We start from the raw sequence: 22,198 nt of genomic DNA, 5'->3' as shown, positions 1-22,198 counted from the left end.
AGTGGATTAAGGCCTCTGCCTTCAGCTCAGGTCATGATCCCAGGTCCTGGGATTGAGCCCCGCATCAGGCTCTCTGCTCAGCAGGGGGCCTTCTTAACTCCTCTCTCCCTGCCTACTTCTGATCTCTGTCAAATAAATAAAACCTTTAAAAAATATAGAAAAAAAAATCATTAGTTCTTTCCACAGTTTGGCAATTGTGGCCATTGCTGCTATGAATATTGGGGTACATAAGTCCCTTCTTCTCACTACATCTGTATCTTCGGGGTAAATACCCAGTAGTGTAATTGCAGGGTCATAGGATAGCTTTATTTTTAATTTTTTGAGGACTCACCACACTGTTTTTCCAAAATGGCTGTACCAACTTGCATTTCCACCAACAGTGTAAGATGGTTCCCCTTGCTCCAAAGTTGCCCTTCAACAGACAAATGAATAAAGAAGATATGGTGCAAATATACAATGGAATATTATGCAGCCATCAGAAAGGTTGAGTACCCAAGTTTTGGGTCAACATGGACGGGACTGGAAGATATTATGCTGAGTGGAATAAGACAAGCAGAGAGAGAGAGTCAGTTATCATATGGTTTCACTTACTTGTGGAGTATAAGAAATAACATGGAGGACATTGGGAGATGGAGAGAATAAATGAGTTGGGGGAAATCAGAGGGGAAGACAAACCATGAGAGACTGTGGACTCTGAGAAACAAACTGAGGGTTTTGGAGGGGAGAGGGATGGGGGGACAGGTGAGCCTGTTGGTGGGTATTAAGGAGGGCACATATTGCATGGAAGACTGGGTGTGGTGCATAAACAATGAATCTTGGAACACTGAAAAAAAATTATCAATAGTATTGTTGATTGAGACTACTAGGAGCAACAGTAACAGAGAAAATATAACAATATATGTACTTCTATTTTCAAGGGGAATAATACTTTTTTTCCTAACACAGTACTTCTTTGTTCCTTTTCCTTTTTTTTTTTTTTTTTTTTTTTTTTTTGGTTCTTCACCCATTTATACCCTGAAGATTTATCAAGGACACCAAAGAGTTTGTTCATGAGGGTTATGGCTACTGATATTTAACTGTATTGGCAACTAAAATGGAGAACTTTTAAAGATGCTTATTTATTGGTTCATTTGAGGGTAATAATGGTGAAAGCCTTGTATTCTGTTTCTTATAAAATTAGTTCTCATCGTCTTGCAAGATTTGTCCTAAGGTCCCAGTATGTTGTAGAATACTAAAAAGCTCAATGAAAGGCAAAGCTTGGAATGTAAATTTTATTTGCCTTGGTTTATAATAACTGAGTCTGAAAAGCTATGGAATGCCTTAATAGTTTGGCAAAGTTTGCTCAGTGTTGATAGGATTGATTCCTTGGTTTCCTATTTATTGCTTTCATTATGATATGAAGGGTTAATCTTTTTGTGTTATTTGCTTACATAACAAAGATTCTCTTATCAGAGTAACTTTCTGTGCTTTATGTTGACTTTATTACATCCGGTATTATTTTTAAAAACAATTAAAAAAAGAGAAGAACAAAGAAGCTTCACTTTTGAAAGAGTTCATATTTTTACAATTATGTTACATTCTATGTGTATTTCAAATATCTTTTGTCACTTCAGTTAAATAGGTAGGTAGTATTATTCACAGGCACCCATGATCTTATCTTAATCAAGTCCTAATCTCCTCCAATATTTATTTTTGTCTTTCCCAAACCAAACTCTCAGTATCAGAAAAAAAAAAAAAAAGAGTAAAACTTACAGTATATCTTTTGCACCTAAAGCTTTATTTGTGATTTCCCAGGGGGGTCCCTGCAAAAATCACAAAGACTTGTTCATTCACCTTGTAAAAAATACTAGAAATGATTAGGTTTAAAAAGAAATCTGTCTTGATGATGAGTGCTGTGAAGTGTGTAAACCTGGTGATTCACAGACCTGTACCCCTGGGGATAAAAATACATGTTTATAAAAAATAAAAAATTAAAAAATAAAAATAAATAAATAAAAAAGAAAAAGAAATCTGTATTCCTATCAATGTGTTACATGAGAAGAGTTGTTGAATCAAAAGAGATGTTTATTCTCCCCAAGGTAAAATTTTTTATAAACAAAATATTGTTCATATAAATAGTTCAGAAATTGCATCCTATATGTGAAGTTCCTAAGGGTTTGCCTATGCTCTTGCTATCCATGACATGTTTCTTCTTGGTGCTATTTTGTCTGATGATATTTAGACATGAAACTAAGTGCTAAAGTGTTATTACTCATAGATTTCAGTTATCATTTAAAATTCTTATTGGCTATAAGCAAGTTTCACTTGGATCTAATATCTTCTAGGCCAGTGACTCTCAGTTGAGGATGTACATCAGATTCATGCTTTAAGTTTTATGATGTACTCCAGACTTTCTAGATCTCTTTACTCGATAATCTTAGGATATTCTTAACATACTAGTTGCATACTGTTGGTATGTGTGTTATGTCTCAGGATTATTCTATCTCAAAAGTATTTCTTCCGTATCTTCATTTAATTTTACAAATCAGATACAACATCCACTGACTTCTTTGCAAATAGGTTTACGCGTGGTCCTTATAGACATTTACAGAAGCGTCTTGAAAGGACGTTATTATCTTGTTTTTCATGCCACATATAAGTCAAATTTGCTTGTCAGTTACACCACTCTTGTTATGACCTTTCATCAGACCTTTCACATTTAAAAATGACCAGTAATAAGTCAGCCACAACTGTTTTAATTTCTGTCATCTGCAGATAGTTTTGTTTTACTCTGGTGCTTTTTTGCTGTAGGGATAACAGTTTGAAAAGTCATCAGCAATGACAGAAAATAGGGAGTTTGACCTTTTTTCCTCCTTCAAAACAGGATATGAGTGGCTTTCTCCCAGCTGTTGGCATAACCACTGTCCTTTTTAGTTGCAGGCACACTCCCTTTTCCTTTCCCTGCCCCAAAGTTTGCCATGTTAATTGACCTTCTTATGCTTCTTCTCTCTTGTTTGGGGACTCTCTTTTTTGCTTGTTTCTTTCATTTCTTGTCTCTCCTATTCCTATTCATTAGTTCTTTATTCTTCTATCTACCCATTCTGTCTGATCAGGGATCTCTCTCATTCCTTTTTCCTTTTTCTTTTAAATTGCCACCCCAACTTTTAATCTTTGACTCCACCGAGTAACTTGGAATCCCCCTTCTAGGGGGCTCGCATCGATTTCCCTCCTGATTGCATGCACGTTTCTTTCTGCGTGAACTTCTTATTGCATCATAAGCAAACTTTTGTCTTTCCAGAATGCATTTTAACTCCATTTTACTTGCTTGCTAGAGCAGAAAACTTACTCACAAAATTTTATTGAGCTATTTCTGAGTTGCTCTGCAGACATGGGATTCCCAAACTGAAAATCAATCCAGTGCTTCCCTAAGTGCTTTAAGTGCTTTTCTGAATTAAAGGAAAACATCAAATATCCAACCAGCATTTCAACACAAAAGTTAACAGCTGGTGTATAAAGAATTTCAGAGTGTCTCTTGTTATCTGAATTAGGCCTTCTTTATTGAACTTTATTTGAAACATGTGACTTGGCATAAAAGTCACAGCTGCAAGATTTCTAGGAGGGAGAAAAAATGGTTTGGATCGGGTTACATCAGCCTCAGAAGAAATAAAATCTATCTGTGATCTTAATTCTTCAGACAGTCTGAAGTGGTGGTATAAACTGTTTTCAGAGCTGCTTAGAAGGTGTCACTACAAATTGTCACGGGGCTGAAGGTGACTCTTCATTGGCTCTTATTTAGTCTTTGCATTCTGGCTTTGTCCACTATTTGGAGGTATAGTCGCACTCTTAGACACATTTTCTTTGCCTTTGTCCAACATTTGCTGAGCAGAGCTAAGTATCTACTTAATTTTTGTATAAGAACTGAAAGTTTTGGTACGCTGAATGAGGAAAACATAATGTAATTATACTTGCCAAAGTAACCCTTGGATAATGAGCAATAAATTTACAATTTGTCAATTGCACAATAATTTCCACTCTCTTTCCCCCACAAACCCTGTCCCTTCCCACCAAGCTTCCTCAACTTAATCATACCAAAAAAGTTTTCTAGATGCTGGCATTGTTCTAAGCTAGTGTGTATCAAACCTTCCTGCCAATTAGATTTCGCTGGAGAGCTTACAAAATGCTAACCAGAGTGGTGAGGGGTTTTTTTTTGGGGGGGGGGTGCCTAGGTATCACTATTTTAAATAGATTCTCAAGTGATTGATACCAAAAATGCAGCGATTGTTCTAAGTGATTTATCTATATATCTGTTCAAAGTCTTGGCCATTACCACTCTGAGTTATCAGATTATCCCAGATCACGTGGGTTGGTCAATCCAGTACTCACGGTTCATCTCACAGGTTACATTTAATAATTCATCATCCTTAAAATACATATTCTTTTATTTGTCTTCCAGGAAACTACATTTGCACTGTAATTTTCTCTTAGCCCCTGTTTATGGCTTCCTTTCTTCTTATTCTCCTTATGAGGATGTGCTCCAGAATGTATCCTTGATCATTATTTATCTTACACTTACCCCCTTGATGATCTGATCTAGTCTTCTGGCTGAAAACATTATCTATGAGCTGACAATTCCTATATGCCCATATTGATATTTGTAACTCTGAATTTTCTTCTAACTTCCAGATTCCTAAATACAATTCTCCATTTAATATCTCGACTTAGATGTCTAATAGTCATAATAATACTGACTAAAAAGCAGAATGTGTGGTTCTATTTCAACTACCCCTCCAAAACTAGTCCTTTTACAGAAGTTTCCATTTGAGTTGATGGCAATTCAAGTTGCTCAGACTGAAATGAAATAATCCTTGGATGACTCTTTCTCTGAGCACATTGAATCTGTCATGTGGGATCTATTCTTCAAAGTTATCTCCAGAATCCAACCATTTCTGACCACTTTCAGTGTTACCAGCCTGGTATGAGCTGCCACCTTTGTCTCCTAAACCACCACAAGCACCTTCTCACTGTTCTTGCATCATGTGTTCTTGTATCTCTTCTCAATACAGCCACTGCAGTGATCCTATAAAGACACAAGTTCAGCTGTGTCACTGCTCTGCATAGCTCTCCATTTAATATATGGTAAACCCCAAGATTCTTTTTTTTTTTTAAAGATCATTTATTTATTTGACATGCAGAGAGAGAGAGAGAGAGGTCACAAGTAGGCAGAGAGGCAGGCAGAGAGAGAGGGGGGAAGCAGGCTCCCTGCCGAGTGCCAAGTGGAGAGCCCAATGCAGGGCTCGATCCCAGAACCCTGAGACCATGACCTGAGCTCAAGGCAGAGGCTTAAACCACTGAGCCACCCAGGTGCCCCAAACCCAAGATTCTTATGACGGCTTTCAAGGCCCATGTAATTTAGTTCTTAGTCACCTCCAACCACTCCTCACCTTGTTCACTATGCACAGTTGGGTTCGGCTGAATAATAGTCCTCAAATGTGTCCATGTCTGGATCTCTGGAAGCTGTGAATGTTCCTTTATACATATGTAAAGAGACTCTGCAGATAGGATTAAGTTAGAGATTTTGAGATGAGGAGATGATCCTGGCTTACCTGGGTAGGCCCAATGTAATCACAAGATTCCTGGTAAGAGGAAGTCAGACTGAATAAATGGAGATATTACAATGGAAGAAATTGTAATATGACTGGGAAAATTACTAATTCAGCAAACTTTGGTTTTATCATCTATAACACGACCCATATAATACCTACCTCACAGGGTCATTCTAAAGATAAGGTTAGAAACACTACATATTTGCCTTCTGAATTGGTAGTAAAATTCTCTATTTATATTTCATAAATCTCACCTTAGTTATTTTGGACCCAATTTTTCACCAGTCTTGGAAAAAAGGCAAAGATCTATTTGCCTCTATAGAAGTATTTATTCTATAATTTTAAAAAGTCTTTTTATTCCCATTCAATGAAATAATCATGCAGTTGAGATTTATGTGCCTTCTTAGTGTCCTTTCACCATCATTACAGAAAAGAACTAGATCAGATCAAAACTCCTTAAGCCTCTAAGTAGATTCTCATTCATCTTTAACATCATTCAACAACCTATGAATTCACCTACATTAAGCATGTGAATATGTCCTTGGTTCATGAGGGTTTTTGAGAAGCTTTTAAACTGCATTGTTAAAATCCTGGTATTTGGTATCTGTGAAATTCCTTAACTGCTGCTTAGTTGAGCAGTTCTTTCCTTTAGTGAACCCATCTGGTCTCTGTCAGTCATTGTGACCACTTTTTTGTGTCCAAAGTATTGGCAAGTCAGATAATTTTAGGATTTTGTTAGGTACAGATACAAAGTTTATTTGTCAGTAGTTTCTTGGGCTAACCTTTTTGGAAGAGAGAGCTCTTTTTTTTTTTTCCAAGTCTTAAGATTCTTTATTTCTATATGATTTCTCACTAATAATCTATCTGGGTCCTTGACTGCACCTGCACATTCCTTTTGTATCCTGTGATATATCTTGGTCTGAAAGTATGGTAATATTTATTGTAACCAATAAACAGTGGTCATTCACTCTTCTCCATATCTTGGAATTCAGCTCCTTCTTAATTATATTTGACTTATTTGCATGCTTTGAAGATCTTTTGTCTCAATGGACAAGGCGGAAATTGTTAACATTGTCAGATAATTTCGTACCCCCAGTATGAATGTATGTATGTATGTATTTAATTTTCAAGTAGGTTCCAGGCTGGGAATGGAGCCCAATGCAGAACTTGAAGTCACAACCCTGAGATCAAGACCTGAGCTGAGATTCAGAGTTGGACGATCAACCAACTGAGCCACCCCATGTACTCTCAATATTTTTTAAGGCATCAGTTTCATTACAGTACTGGGAGTATTGCTTTCTAAAATGAATACAAGATTGAGTTTCACATAGATGGATTTTATGTTTGTCCCTATAAATTATATTTTTATTCTTTAGAATTCTACTTCTGAAGAAGGCAGGCATCATTTCCCTCCTTGGTTTTTTTATCTTTTTATAAAAAAAAAAATAGAAAGCTTCATTTCACTTAACTTTTGGGTTTACAGGATAAGAGTGATTTAGGATTGTTAATGTATAGCACTGGAACTGAGTTACTTCCTATATTTTAAGACATTTAGCTTCCTAATATGTGAAAATGTGTACCTGACACTATTTCCCAAGGGGAAAAACTGAAATGTGTTGATGTTCCCTTTTTCAGCTCCAGAAATAGCTGCTGTGTGCTCCTTTACTCTGTTTGTGAAACATCAGCCCTTCCCCTGCAAGAATCTCTGAGGAAGTCAGCTTCATTTATGGAGTGAACTTCATTAACCAGACCACTTGGTTTTTACTAAACGAGGAAACTACGAAAATAAGAACAGAAATAGAAAATTATTGTCAATTAGTTCACTCCAAAGTTAATGTTGAGACATAGTTGACATATTTTATTTTGTATTTCCAGTAAACTGAAAGCAATTTCTCAATAACCTATAACTTCCCCCATTTTTTGCTTCATAAATAGATATTTAGTCATTAAAAAGAATAATTACATAGGTAGCCTTCACTCCATGGGAGGGAAACATCTAGAAAACTAACTCTTAAAAAGATAACTGATTTACCTTATAAATATGAAAATGTTACCACTGATCTCCCCATTTCTGTATGTCTCGTTCTTCTGACTGTACTAATGGTTGTAGTGACTAACCTTACTTACCGTGTGTTAGGGACTATGCAAAGAACAGGGGTGTTCTTATTATTAGTTGTCATGGAAGCATCATGTAACAGGTACTATTATAATCTTCATTTTATAGAAAAAGTAGTAGAGGCTCAGAAAGCTTAACAAAAGTTCAGATAGTTATTAGCTGGTAGAGCAAATTTTAAAGCAAGTATGCTTGACTTAGAGGGCTGCTTTTATCCAGTACACAATGCATTTTTCTGCCTTTAGTCACTGTTAGAGACACCCCTGGAAGTTCATTTCCCCTCAGGTGACTACTATAGTTATTCTGGGAATCTCTAAGCTGTGTCCCATGAGCACTCATTAATAAAATTCTAAAGTTAACCCGAGGAATCTTCCATTTCCCCACTCATAATCTTCTCTTGGTGATAACTACACCATTCCTGAGGTTTACGCTGTCCTCCAAATCTTCTGAAAGACCCTCTCCCTCTCCATTGCTTTGCCTTCTGGAGTGGGACCCAGGAACTTCGTAAGGGCTGTCTCCCACTGCCTCCAAAGGCATTAGGCTGTCTGCCTTGCCTGATAGGGCTGCTCTTCCCACCTGGGGTAGTTGGGATTCTGGGCTTCACCACCATTTATGGGCAAAAGGAATGGGTCCTGTCAAGATAAGAGTGGGTGTGCTGGAATAACATGGGACCCTTGAGTTACAGGGCCTCTCAGTTCCTTCCTTTGTGCCTCTATGCATCCCAGAAAATATTTCAACAACACCTCATGTGTTCTTTTCTACTCAGAATGCCCTTCCTCCCTCCAATTTTTCTTCTCCTGGCAAAATCTTCTTTATGGTCTTAAGATCCTACTCAGGAGCCACCATGTCTCAGAACTCCTCCCTGTTTGCTACAACCAATAGGTTGCCCTCCTCTGTGCTTCCATAATGCCTTTGACTTGTCTGCAATGCTGCCCTGATACATTGTACTATTAACATTGCATATGTGTCTGTTTATCTCACTAGACAATTGAGTGCATTATGCAGTTGAAGATACCGATTGTTATTCATCTTTGTGCCCCAGCACAGTGCCTGGCATTTAGAACCAGGTCAATAAATGTTAAATAATAAATAACTCCTATGAGTCTAGCTAGAATAACTGAGAAGGGGGGATGGATGACTCAGTAAATCTTCCTTATTACATTTTCCCTGACCCTTCCCTAGATCACGTCTTTATCATCTCTCACCTGGACTCCTAAAACAGCTTAACTTTTTTATTGTGGAAAAATATATGTAATATTAAATTTACCACTTCAGTCACTTTTAAGTGTAGAAACCCTTTAACTCTTAACTCGTGTCCCTGATTTCACTAAGTCCTTCTCAATTCCAGCTTTCACTTGGTTGCTCAAATGAACTAAAATCACATTTACCTGCTGTTTATGATGCTTCACTGACTCCCCTTTGCCAACAGAATATAAAGCCAATACCTTTAAAAATGTCCTATAAAATCCATGTTTGCAACTCCTTAGACCTAGACAAGTAGGTTATAGTAGACTTTCAGTAGGTCTATGAAGGATTGCTATGAATATGGAGATGTCCAGTTACGACATCAAGGATTATTTGTCCCCAACAACCATAACATCTCTTAACAAACTGACTTCTTACCCTGACTTCTTCAGTTTTCTCTTTTCCTGGGTGAGAAACCTAAAGGCCTATGCCTCTCTCATCCCATTATATCTTGACTTTTATCAAGCTGTGTTTCTTTTTCCCTTTGAAATATCTCACAGTTTTCCTTTAATCTCTGTCACTTCCTAGCTTTATGACCTTGGATAAGTTACCCAATCTCTCTTTATTTCAGCTTCCTTATGTGTGAAATGGGATAAAAAATAAAGTGTGTTTTACATATATCCTTTTTAATCCCTTAGTCTGGGGTTCTTGTGAGAATAAGTTAATATATTTGAAACACTTAAGGCAGTGCCTGGAACTTTTGGTTATGGAATGAAAATGTCATGGAGATAAAAGATATAGCATAGGGAATATAGTCAAAGTGGTGTATGGTGACAGATGGTAGCTGTACTTGTGAGCATAGCATAATGTATGATCTTGTGGAATCACTATGTTGTACACTTTAAGCTTAAGGTAACATTGTGTGTCAACTATCCTTCTATGAAAAAAACCAAAAAACTGAAAACAAAACAAAACAAAAAAACCATGGCCTGGCATATGGGATTGAATAAATGTTATATATAATTGTTACCATTACTATTTCTAGTATCATTACACTACTATAGGATTATTATGATACTCTCCTAGGTGGTTCCCTTACCCATACTCTAGCCTTCTTGAATACACCTTCCCAATCATCCTTCTAAAACCACTTTGGGCACAGAGACCCCCATTGGAGCCTACCCTAGAAAACATGGCTCAGCCTGAACAGAGCCTCAAGAGGAAAAAGCAATTATCAGAACAAAGGTAAGAGGTAGAGGGGGTAGAAGATGAGGATGTTAGGGAGTGGCTCAGAGAAGGGCATACCAGGTAGAGGGAACAGCTTTGGGTCCAAAGGCATTGGGTTATGTGGGAAAATATGGGGTGCTCTGGGAATAGCAACCATATGGATTCAAAGTTGTGTTCCTTCCCTTATTCACATATTGAATAAGGCCCCATCTCCAGATACTCCAATATTGGAGGTAATTGGGAGGTAATTAAGGATAGATTAAGTCATAAGGGTAGAGCCCAGATGCAATAGGATTACTGTCCTTACAAGAAGAGACATAAGAAAGCTTACTCATCTATTTCTCACTCTCTGTGCATGTGTGCCAAGGAAAGGCCATGTGAAGTCATAGTAAGCAGTCCACCATCTACAACCCAAGGAGAGCTCTCACCAGACACTGATCCTGTTAGCACCTTGATCTCAGATTTCCAGTCCCTCGAAGTGTATTTCTTTTGTTTCAGCCACCCAGCCTATGGTATTTTGTTGGGGCAACCTGACTCAACTGAGACAAGTAATTTAATAGCTGGGGAGAAGGATGGAAGCGGGGAAAAGGCAAGAGATAAGGCTGAATACTAAGTGACAACTATACTATAAAAGGTCTTGTATCCCACGGTTGGGCTTCTTCCTGGAGAGAGTAGGTGAGTCACTGAATGATTTTAAGCAGAGGAGTTAGTATCTGGTCAATTTAATATGGAGAGGGTCATTCAGTGGAGGACGGATTCAAGAAAGGCAATAGTGGAGGCTGGGAGAGTGATTTGCTGGCTGTAGCAGAAATAGGGGTGAGCCCTGATGAGGTTCTGAGTTAAGGTGGACGTGGGTAGGGATGCAGAGAAGTGGGTGGATTTGAAGTTCCTCCTGATGAGAGCTATAGCTCTGAGTACATTTGCAGGGATGTGGGAAGACTCTTGAAGACACCAGGAGCATCAATCAGTCAGTCTCACTTTGGAGAAGCCTCCTCTCTCTGATATGCTTGTCTCTATGACTTTCACCTGTCAAAACCTCCTCAACACTGAACTGCCCCACTTATACAAAATGTTCCAAGACTGATGTGAAGTCATTCCTCCCTGGGTCCTCTTCTCCCCAAGGTCCATTATCTAAACTCCATAATTTAGCTCTTAATTATATATTATCCATATGGTTATTTGATAGATACTGCTAATTATAAGCTCCTTAAGGCCAGGAGCCATGTCTTAACTTTCTTGTAATTATCAAAGTCAACATATCATTGCATGTTCTAGGGCAGCTGTTCTCAGGGCCCTCTTTCTCTCTGTGAAATGTGATGTTTGCATGTCCCTTGTGTAAAATCTCAGTGTCACTGTAACTCTACTCATTTCTATCTCACTCAAGAAAGCAAATCAGAATAATCCACATACAACTATAGGGATGACTTTAAATGTGGTCTAATTTATAAAGAAGAAAGGAAATTATTCACTCTCTTTAGTACCATTGATGGTAAGAAATTACTTTATAACAGATGTGTGATGATGCCAGTATGAAAACCTGTACCAAGATAGTAAATTCTTAGAGGGCAAGGACTTTGTCTCACTCATCCTCATATGGCTTGCTCTAACTTCAAACACACCTGCGGTAGAGGTAAACGCTGTGACACTGGGGAATAGGAGTTCAATGATAAACTATGGTGGAAATGCTGATGTGGGAACAGGTGTTTCTGCTCCATGACATAAAAGTTGCTCTGGTGTATTCCACGTTTTGAGACAAGAACATTTTCTGACTTTAAACAGCATTTCTAGGAAATGTGTAGTTTCTGGGAGTTGGACATAGCTAGCAGAATTTATTTCCTGTGAACTGATGTCAAATAGGAGAGAATTTTCCTCACTCTGAATAAGACAGTGGTGACAACTGTAGAAAGGTTGTCATATGGCTATGAGGGCTAATAACAGGGCTTCTCTTGTATTTCAGAGAAAGAAAGAAAAAGGAAAAAAAAATTTCTTGTGCTCCCTCTTCACTCCTCAAAAGAATTTTGATGTGAGCACAGGAAAAAGAGCTGGAGGTCCTTTCTATTAGCAGGGTTTAGACTTCAGTGACAAAGTTCTACATAGTTGGTATGTGTTTGGCAGGTTTAGAGGAAGAAGAAGTCCTGGGTCATTGTGCCTTTCCTTTTACATGTGAGTGTAGCTTGTAACCCATCCATGACCTGGAGATGAAGTAGGGAGGCAATTTGAAAGGATGACTAGGAAGGGAAACCCTAACATCAGCCTTATAGAGCAAGTGCAAATAGATTGTTCCAGAAGTTCTGATAAGGAAATCTGTAAAATCAAAACAGAAATTTGTAAAAAAACAACAACAACAACAACAAAAAAAAAACCACCCAGAAACCTGTTTAAAAAAAAAAAAAAAGTCTATCACTGTTTTTTAAGTCTATCACTGTTTTTTTTACATATTTTACTCATGAGGAAATTGAACACCAGAGGGTTAGGTGATTTGTCCAGAGTTGCTTGGGAGATGAAACTGAATTGCAAAACAAGTTTTCTGACTCCAGACTTAACAGTAGAGCAGGGAGTGGGTCTTTGTGTAGAATTTGAAACATAGTAAGTGCTTGGTATGTATAAGGCAAGCTACAATTAGAGGATTCCATCTCTAGGCTGTCTCACTATACTGCATTGCTTCTTACTAGTTCTCACCTTTGTATTATTACTCAGGAGGATACTGAGGTTTCCTCATTATCACTCTAAAATCTCAAGGACTTGGAGATGGGAGAAATGGTGGATTTTGTCAGCGATGTGTTGAGTCATGTGCTGACACGACCAGGAAATGGTGTGTGATTGTGCAGCATGAGAACAAAAGAGTTGGAAATTTACCAAACTCTAAGGCAATTGAAGCAATAATTAAGAGGCCAGGCAGAAATAGGAATTTATTTTAGCAAGGGAAATCTAGTCAAATTTATTATATTAGATTTGGAGACAGACTATATGAATTGGTCAGGTTGCAGAGGATCTTAACCTGAGTGGACTGAACTATGTTTCATTATAATGGTTTCAATTATAATCCTATGTGTTGTTGTAGGTATTTAAAATTACTATTCTAAGAAGGGATTCATGGGCTTTGTTGGACGGCAAAAGGAGTTGGTGGCCAACAAAGTTAATAATTTCAGACCAGTAACATAAAAAAGGGATGCGGAAGGCCAGAACTAGGTGATGGTGCTTATCCTAACCCTGTTTAGAAGAGTGTGTCCTGTCAGGCCAGTGAAAGACCATATCCAGGAAGAAAACTGCCCATGCTAGAGATGGATGTCGTGAGGTAACACAGCCTGATGCCACGAATTTAAAAATGGACACTTTACCCCTTTTCCTTTGATCTGTTCAAATGAAGAACCCCTTGGAATATGGCCTTTGATGCACACTGCTTCTTGGGAGACCTCACTCAAGCAGATGTGAATTGCCTGCCACCTGGTGGTGATATTGTTAATGTAAATTATTAGAAGCCAGCATTCTACTCCAGAAGTTCATCTATGTGAGTCTACAAATCTGAGGTCCAGCCTTGCCCTGTTGGGGAATTCACCACTGGCTGCCATTTTGTGAGTGACTGGTCGACTAGCTGGCCTTCTCCTGGGAAGTGAGAATTGCTTCCATTGCAAACTACAGGGCGTTTCTTTTTTCTTTTTTTTTAAAGATTTTATTTATTTATTTGACAGAGAGAGATCACAAGCAGGCAGAGAGGCAGGCAGAGAGAGAGGAGGAAGCAGGCTCCCTGCTGAGCAGAGAGCCCAATGCGGGGCTCCATCACAGGACCCTGAGATCATGACCTGAGCCGAAGGCAGCGGCTTAACCACTGAGCCACCCAGGCGCCCCTACAGGGCGTTTCTACCTAGGAATTGGTAGAGTTATCTTTTGCTTGTTCTTCATAATGAGGTATTTGTTAACAATTATAGTCAAAAGAGATTACTTTTGGTTAGTTTACTGATTTACAGGTGGGGAAATCACACAAAACCATAAATCTACGACAGTGCAGTTCCACGTGTGCATCTACATAAAGGCCAGACCAGGCACCTTGACAACCTAGACTTAAGAAGTAGTGATCAGCGTCACAGAGTCCAATAAGCCTGTAAGGCCCTATATAAGTACAAAGATCACTAATGCATTTCTGGTGCTCAAGGTTGTTTTGATGCAAATATTGTAGTGCTATGCTCAGCAGGAATTAAAATCTATAAGCATCCTGTTTCTTAAAAGTTACTTGCAATGATTTTACCAAATTGTGACCAATTTTGTCTTAGCATAATTCTGACACATGGTCCGTATTCAGCTGTGTGGCAGAGCTGAAATGGAATGCTGATTTGGTGTTTGAATTTTCTCCAGGCCCTATATTCCTTTGTCATTACCTTATATGTACAAAAAGAACGTCCCTAATGGGGATGACCTTCCTTTGTACAAATGCAGTTTCAACACAGAACCTGTGTTTTGTTTTGTTTTCAAGTTGCAAGGCACAGAGACACACTCAGAGACAGCACCTGCTCAGTGATCTCACAAAAACATCATCAGGGATAGGAGTTTTTGTAGGGATACATAGGGAAAGGACACCTGCAATTTCATAGCCAGGCACCTAAGGAAGTGAAGTGTCACTCCTGGCTGTTTGGGCCACTGCAGGAGCTGTACCAACACCAGGCCCCCATCCCCCTCCCCTCCCGCTCTCTATTTTAATTACGCCACTATTCTGGACCCTCAGTTTCTGTTGCTCTGCTTTATGCCAAGCTACAGCTTCTCTGTCACCTCCTACTGCCTTCTTCACTGTTCTCTTGCATTCTATAGCACAGTTTGTGTCTGCTCCTGGATGTTTCTGCTGCCTGGCTTCTGCTTCCATTGAGACTTCTAGAGAGAATAGGTTATTGGACTGCGCTGACACTCTTGAGTGCAGCGTGCCTTTGTGGGGTTCTCAGGCTAAACTGGACCATTGGCTACTGATCACGGGTCTTGGCTCAGACCCCAGACCCTGATCCCATTTGCTTGTGTCCAAGATGATGGGTCACACAATACAAGATATGAAACATGTGGGTGAGAAAGATCTGCTGACTGCTTGGAGGCTGGGGGGGGGGGTGCAGGTTGGTGAGGAAGGCGTTTATAATTCAGGGACAGTTCATTATACTCCCCAAAGCATCAGTGTTTCCTCAGACCAAAGCTTGACCATATCTGACTCCATTCCAGAAGGTAATGTGCAGCGGAGTACATGCACATGTAGGCGTTATTATTGAGAAACTGTGTCCTTAGTTATAGAATGCCTGCTAATAATTTATGGCACCATATGTTCCAAAGCCGGAACTAAAGCTGTCGGTTTCCACTTTGATTCACATGTGGCTCACAAAGAATGTTTCCCGTAGGACCTGGTGCCCAGTGCATAGGTGGTGATGGCTCCCTCCAAACCTTTGAATTGTATGAAGGGTTTCATTTGCCTCTGTAATTACCTATTTTGGGACTGACAGAGGAACTAAAAAGCTGGAAAATACTGTTCAGCTGTAAAGTCCATATGAGATGATTTGTTTGTTCCAGCAAAAATGAAAATAATGACACTCAAAATAATATTCCAGTCTTGACATTTCTTATTTAGAAAGTATGGTACCCTTTAGCAAGAGTGTTTCCTGTTCAAAACTTTTATATCACCTTCTAGGGATATCTCCTTGGGAGTCAAGTCCTACAGGAATCATTTCCTGCCCTGAGGGAAGAGTATGCTCCTCCCAGCTTCTGTATTCAAGGCTCACTTTAAGTGGCTCAGTATTGAGTTTCCCCTTACACGGGGCTATGCAAGTGAGAAATAAGGTCCATTCTTTTCCTCTCTCCCTTAGGTGAAGTTAAAACTGTGGCTTAGGGCCTGAGTAAGGCTCGGGGCTATGCAAGTGAGAAATAAGGTCCATTCTCTTCCTCTCTCCCTTAGGTGAAGTTAAAACTGTGGCTTAGGGCCCGAGTAAGGCTCTGTATTTTGTACAGCGTTGATGGCAAGATGGAACAGTCCATGCTTCAGGCTATTCTAATCTTCTTCAGTTTGTGTCAAACCAATCAGAGCTCTGAGAAACGGAAGGCTGCTAAGAGGCACCTTAGTTCCCGTGTTCGCCTGAAATTGAGGATACACTCAATCTTTCAAAAGTGATCTCCACAGCATCCCCTTCTCCCAAACCCCCTCCCCCCAGCAACCCTCAGTTTGTTTTGTGAGATTAAGAGTCACTTATGGTTTGTCTCCCTCCCAATCCCATCTTGTTTCATTTATTCTTCTCCTACCCACTTAAGCCCCCATGTTGCATCACCACTTCCTCATATCAGGGAGATCATATGATAGTTGTCTTTCTCTGCTTGACTTATTTCGCTATGCTGTGAAGTGTGTAAACCTGGTGATTCACAGACCTGTACCCCTGGGGATAAAAATATATGTTTATAAAAAATAAAAAATTAATAAAAAATTAATAAAAAAAATAAATAAATAAAATTACATTAGAATAAATAAAACAAAAAAAAGTGATCTCCAAAAAAGATTATCTTTATTCTGGATTGTGGCCAACTCTTACACCTCAGGGCAAGATCTTACATGCTGTGACTGGTGGGAGAAGGGGTAGAGTTGCTTACACTTTAGTTCTTGAAGTTTTCCAGTCTTACCAAAGTATATGCTATTGTCTGGTGTGATAATTATTCTTTGTGTCCCAAGGCCTTGGCCAGGTCTGGTTCTAGGAAAGCCTTCCTCTTCTTCCAGGCCTGTGGGTGGTAATGGTTTTCAGCTGCTGCCAGTCCTCAAGCATGCTTCAGCACCTCATGTTGGTTTCCTTAACCCTGTCTACACCACTGCAAACAATTCCTCACCAAAAAGGCTTTCACAAACATACCAACTGATGGTGTTGTCTGTCCAATTCCAGGACCTTGATGGAAACATGTAGTATGCAAACATCTTCAAAGTAATATCTTACCATGGGTTTCCAAAGTAGATAACTCCCATTTCCATTCTGGAGATTTATCAATATGGTAACATCTTATGCTTATCAGCTTAAAATAATTTCTTCAGATTTTTAATCGTGTATTTATAAAAAGCCACTATTTTATTTCCAGTTTTTATTCTGGCCCAGATGAAATGAATGCCTTATGGAAGATCATTGTAATTCAATTCCCAAATGTTTGATCTCCTTTAGCAGTACTTTTTCACTAATAATCATTCCTTAATACAATTATTTGCCTATTTGATTTTTATACATTGTGTACTTATGTTGCATAGAACAATATAAAAAGAAGATAAAAATCCAAATTTTGCAGAAAACTATAATAGAGCAAAAGATGAGCCAATGATGTTGTAAAATTTCAGGAACTAGTTATTTTACATTCAGAATTGCTGATCATTATGACAGAGGCTGAACCAACCTCTCCTTTGTAAATCCATTCTTCATTGCATCCGAGTTTTCAGGACTTCCTTCAGCTTAGGGCTCCTCTCCTTTCCATGTACCTCAGCTGTAACTAGGGGCTCTGCACTTGGTCCTTATAACTGACTCATGCCCTAGTATTAGCTCTTCCTCACTGATTTTTCCTCTCATACTCCATGTTTTCAGCCAGGTTGATCCTAAGTGATGGCAGTGTCTACTCCAGTATACCTGTATGCTGGTCTCATCCACCATTCCATGAAAAGAATACATCTTTTGTAAGTAAATCACACACTTTTCCCACATGAACTGTAGTGGGCATCTCACTAATCTCTTGGTCAAATGGTGTTTTAGTATCTCTCTCCTTCTTTCCTTCCTTCAACACCACAGGGGTGGATAGAGGGATTGGCATATTCTCCATATCCCACTGCCAATTCCAGACCAATCTTCCAATTGAATGATTATGTTTTTGTCACCATTCAATCACTCGAGGACAAGAATGAAAAAGTGGCCAAAGGATTTGGAATTGTTTTTCTAAAGGATGTTGTTCTAGTCTGGATAATGGCCTCCAAAGATATCCAAGTCTTAATCTCTAGAACCTGTGAGTGTTACCTCTTAAGGCAAAAAAGAACATCACAGATGTGATTAAACTAAGTATTCTAGGAGAAGATGATCCTGGATTATCCAGGTGGGCCCTAAATGTAATCACAAGTATTCTTACAAGAAGAAGGCATAACATCTTAGGGAGATTTAACACCAAGAAGGAAGGCAATGTGACCACTGAAGCAAGATGCTACACTATTGGCCTTAAAGATGGTAGTGGCCACAAGTCACAGAATGTGAGAAATGCAGCACTAGAAACTGGAAAAAGAAAGGAAACAGATTCTCCCCTAGGATTTCTAGAGGGAGCATGGCCTTGTTAACACTTTCAGGCCAGTGGAACCCATTTTGGATTTATGGCCTCCAGAACTATAAAAGAATAGATGTATGTTGTTTAAACTAAGTTTCATACTTTGTTATCACAGCCATAGAAGGATAACACAAATTCTTGAATAGCTTCTAAGACAATTTGGGGATTAAAAAGAGATGATATTTTAGCTCTCCCTAAGCACTGCTATTGAATTAATCCCTCTAAAAATATAATACCATTCATATTCCTAACCATTTTCAAAATCATCTGAAGATGATGATGATTTTTGGTGGAGAGATGATTTTTAAAAAGCCTAATTAGCTTCCTCTACATTCTGGCCACACTACCTTTTTAGCCATACTGCTCTTTTTTGTCTTTTTACACCAAACCAGGCACACCTCTGTACTGTGCATCCCACATGCAACACATCTCCACCTCTGGACCTTTGATCCCCTACCTTCTTTAGCTTTGTTGCCCTCGTTGTCATCACAGCATGCCTCATGTGTCCATTAAGGCTTACCCAAATGCCCACATCCTCCTGGACTTCTTCCAGGTTCCAAGCATAAGTTACTCTCTTCTGAACCCCTGAAGGGCTTCCTGCTTCCTCTCTTCCTGACTCTTATTTTGTTCGACATTTCCTCTTAGTTGTGGTCCATAAGAGTTAAGTACACACATTCTGAAGCCATATCGCCCAGAGTTGAATTCTTATGTGAATATTCACTAAGTGAGTGACCTTGGGCAAGTTACATAATTTTTCTGTGCTTCAGTTTCTTCACCTGAAAAACAAAACAAAACAAAACAAAACAAAACAAAAACCAAGGATCATAATCACGACCCATTAATGGTTATAAAGATTATGAGTTTATGAAATTAATGCCTAGCACATTGAACATGTTCAATAAAGACCAATTATTGTTTTTAATTATACATTATTTTGTATTTTAATTATAATTTCTCTAATAGAAACCCTACATTTTCATCTTTGGCCTATCTTTGTCTTCTCCATAGTTCCCTTTACCACAGTATTTCATTAAGCAGGTGCTCAGTAAACTTTAGTTTTAATGAAACAGGCAAGACACCATTTCCTGGTAAGACATGAAAATGTTGTTTTCCTATGAAGGAAGAAATATCACTCTCTTTATTTCATCATGTGCTATATGCTCCTCATTTCTCTGTAATTTGCTTCAACTTCACCTGTGCTACGATGAGTGCCATCACCAATGGCTTCCTAAATGCTGGATTCAAGGACATGTCGTAGGTCTCACCTTACTGCTAGCCATTTCCTTTTTCTGGAATCTCTTTTCTCTCTTTTCTTTGGTTACTCTACCCCTGACTTTTCCTTTCTTGGTCTCTTTGTAGGTTATTTTTTCTCTCCATGGTTCTAATACTGTGTGCTCAAAGGTTTAACCTGAGGTTCTTATTTCTTTTTATTCTACATAATCTTTCTGGGAATCATTGCCACTCATGATTTTCACAACTCCCTAGCTGCCATATATTGATTATTTCCATATTCATACTTTTAAAATAGACATCTCCCTTGAATTTTGGACTCAAATGTCCAGCTGAGTGCTAGATAGCTTATCCTTGAGATACCAAAGACATCTCCAATTCCATAACATTTGCCAAAAATAGCACATTACCTTCTTTCCACTAAACACCCATTCCTTTTGTATATTTTCATCTCTGTTGGAAACACTATCATTTACTCAGTCTCTGGGAGTTAGGCATGGCCCTACCTCTCACTCAAAGCCCATATCTAATCAGTCACTAAGTTTTGCTGATTCCATGAGCTAAGTAACTGTTGGATTCATTTTCAAACAGCCATCCTTCTTAACAATGTCTTATGTCATGATCGTTTCTTACCTGGGCTTCTGTATGAATATTCTAATATTTCATTTACCGTGTATCTTTTTTCCTCATAGCTATAAGAATAGACCCCAGTGAAGCACAAACTTAAACTTTGTCTAGAACTCTACCTAACAATTTATGAATGGCTCCCACCTGGATCAAATCCCTTTTCTTTTGGCTAACTTTTCCTACAAGACTCAGGCACCATCTCCTGCAGAAAGACTTAGCCGAGTTGTGGGTGAGCTGAAAAACTTGGGATATGTTCTAGAATCTGAGAGCACCATGCAAAACTAAGGAAGGCATTGAATGGGACCTGGAAGAGACAACTCTCCTATCCCATCAGCAGTGGCCTGATGCATCCTAGGGCTGTCCTAACAAATTCCCACAAATGTAGCAGCTAAATGACACAAATAAATTACCTTACAGTTCTGTAGATCAGAAGCCCAAAACAGGTTCCACAGAGCTAAACGAAAGGTTTCTTAAGGCTGTGTTCCTTTCTGGAGACTCTAAGGGAGAATCTATTTCCTTGTTCATTTCAGGTGATTGGCAGAATTCTGTTCCATGGTCTTTATTTTCTTCTAGCTCTCAATTGAGGAGCACTGAGGTTCTGCTGGCCTGTGGTCCTGTCTCTTCTACAAAGCCAGCAATGGTCAGTCCCCTCTCACACTTCTTATCTCCCCTCTGCCTTCCATTTCATGTTTTGGAACTCCCTCCTTCTGCCTCCCTCTTCTGAATTTGAGTTCATGGGACTAGACTGGTCCACCTGGATAATCCAAAGCAGCTCTCCATTTTAAGATTTTTAATCTTAATAATCTCTGCTAGTCTCTTTACAGTGGAAGGAAATATACTCATAGGTTCTGAGAGACAATTGTTCAGCCTACCACACTAGGTTTGAGACAAATGATCAGTGAAAAGAAAGCCTTAGATCACCTGATTTGAGTTCTCTGTCCACAGGACTCCTGATTTGATCATTTTTCTTTGTTTTGTTTAGCTATTTCAATTTCTAACTTTAGCTTTGTGTTTTGAATCCAAGGGATATAGGAAGGAACTGAGCTCTGTCTGGCTCATTTAGTGGGTAATTCCAGAAATGTTAGGTGTATAAACATCTTTCCGGGCACTTAGGTAGAGGTCTCGTGCAAAAAGGCATTGACAGGTGTGCTAGTAATGGAAGAGCACCCAGAAGGCTGTTCAGAAGATGACTGGAAATCAATGAACAGAGTCCCATCATTTGAAATTTAAGTCATAAACTGAACATTTAACAAGATTTTTTTCCACATTTTTTGTATTTTATTAAATTGAACTAGCTGGAAATTAAAATTTTAAATTATTATAAAATGAACTTAGGATTATCCATTACAAAAAAAAAACCAGTCATCTAAAGTAATAAACAATCAAGTAATTTCATGGAAAGGGCCATTATGAAAAATATTTTTTTTTCATTATTTACATTCTAGTTCCAACTAAAATTATTAAGCTAAAACAATTGAGCTTTATTTTAATTTTGTTTATAATTTATTTTAATTTTTACATTTTTATTTATTTATTATTTTTAATTTTTTAATTTTTATTATAATTATTATAATTTATTTTAATTTTGTTTAATTTTTACTTATAATTATGTTTGATTATAACAAATATTCTTAATGGGCCTGTTCTTTCATATGAATTAAACTCTTATTGGCTTCATGCCAAATATTCTAAAGAATCTGAATTAGCTGATGCTATATCTATGTGTATATATTCTTTTATTTTTTTATTTTTTATTTTTTTGACATTAAATGCTTTTTTATTGAACAAAAAGAGATAAAACATGGAAGTTGAAATCACTGAGCAAAAGCAGCTCCCCAGGGGAGGCTGCTACACTTTGTACTAAATAACCTTATGAATTGAGAGTATACAGAACACAGATAATATGCAAGTTACCTTAACAGCAAATGAGAAGGCATAGATTACAGTT

This window comes from Mustela nivalis (assembly GCF_964662115.1).
Source record: "Mustela nivalis genome assembly, chromosome: 2".
In the NCBI taxonomy this organism is placed as follows: domain Eukaryota; kingdom Metazoa; phylum Chordata; class Mammalia; order Carnivora; family Mustelidae; genus Mustela; species Mustela nivalis.
Note: the sequence above shows the minus strand (reverse complement) of the source record.